The sequence below is a fragment of the Anneissia japonica genome, unplaced genomic scaffold (assembly GCF_011630105.1).
Source record: "Anneissia japonica isolate Jap-2015-1 unplaced genomic scaffold, ASM1163010v1 scaffold288053_len460827_cov147, whole genome shotgun sequence".
In the NCBI taxonomy this organism is placed as follows: domain Eukaryota; kingdom Metazoa; phylum Echinodermata; class Crinoidea; order Comatulida; family Comatulidae; genus Anneissia; species Anneissia japonica.
Window position 1 is genome coordinate 21,015 of NW_022725151.1, and position 1,726 is coordinate 22,740.

Genomic DNA, 1,726 nt, shown 5'->3' on the forward strand with positions numbered 1-1,726 from the left:
TATCGAGGCCTTGCGCAAAGAGTTTCTATCAGCACTTGACGGTAAAATTCGGTCGATGCCTGGTGAAGAGTTCATCATCAATCTAGCCGACAACGCCACTCCGTTTTGTGTTAGCACCCCACGCAAAATTCCATTTGGTTACATAGATAAACTGAAAAATGAACTCACACTACTTGAGACACAAGGTATCATAAAGAAAACCACCGAACACTCTGATTGGTGTGCACCCATTGTGGTCACACCGAAGAAAGACACGAACAAGATTCGTATGTGTGTTGACCTCTCTCGACTTAACAAGAGTGTCCAGCGTGAATACTATCCGCACACGACTTCACAGGATGCTGTCGCCGATATAGCTGGATCACAGGCAGAATACTTCACAGTTATCGACGCTGTAAAAGGTTATCACCAATGTCCCCTGGCCGAATCCATTCAGCAGATACAAATATCTTCGTGCACCATATGGCACCACTACAATAGACGAATGGATGAGGCAATTGCAGGACTTACAAACCATCGCAGAATTGTAGATGATGGGATCATATTTACCAAAACCAGAGCTGAGCATGCCCGAGTAGTGAGAAAATACCTTGCCAGATGCCAAGAAAAGGGCGTCACACTGTCATTGGACAAGATTCAGCTTTGCCAACCTGTTGTAGAATTCGCTGGATTCACACTGTCAGCAGAAGGGGTCCTCGAACCACTGAAGCAATTAGACAGTTCTCCACTCCTAGTTCAAGCAGTGGCGTAGAAAAATATTTTTCATTGGGGGGATGATTGGCGTGTTAGCCAGTGTCATAACAGGCGCGGTGGGGGAGCAGGGGGAAAACTGCCCCTCCCCCGTCGTACCGGGCTAGGTACGGTAATAAGAGAAAAGATAGAGGGGAGAGGGAGAGAAAGAGAAAGAAGAGGAAAAGAAAAGGAAAGAAAAAGAGAAAAATAAAGAAAAGAATAAAAGGAAGATATCATAACGACCAGACTCACAACACCCTGCAACCCCTTCTCCACTTCAAAAACTGTCATAACTCATTTGATCTATGCTGCCCGATGGCGTAACCACTGGGGGACAAGGGGAAAATATCTATCTTTGAAAAATCTTCATCACCCCTTTATAAATGCCCTTTCATCCTCTGAAAGTGCCTAAAAACCTCAAATTTCGCGCGCATTTCTTGTTAACATGGCCCAATTTCCTCTAAAAAATTGCACATTTTAGGGAATTTAGATCAATTCCAACGAAATTAGAATTAAAAACACCGAGGACAAGGGGAAAATATCCATCTTTCGAAAATCTTTCCCCACCCCTTGACAAATGCATCCTCTGAAAGTGCCTAAAATTCTCAAATTCTTTGCGCGCATTTCTTGTTATGGTAGGCCAATTTCCTCTATAAATTGCACATTTTAGGAAGTTTTCATCAATTCCGACGAAATTAGAATTAAAAACACAAAAATATTTTGCTCGCTTTGCTCGCATTTTTAGGGCTTTTTTAGTTTTATCCTTTTAAGTTATTTAAACACATAATAGTCCCGAACTCAAGAAAGACAAAGTTAAGATAGGTCATTTTAACCTAAAAGAAAGGCCGCAATGTGTATAGATGGTGAAAGAATATGTTTGTAATAAATAAAACCATGATGAAAATGCTTATATTTAGTTTCAAACACACGTGTGTGGTCTATATTATAAATAAGATAAGCCCTATGTCGTATTGTTTGTCTCTTATACACATCT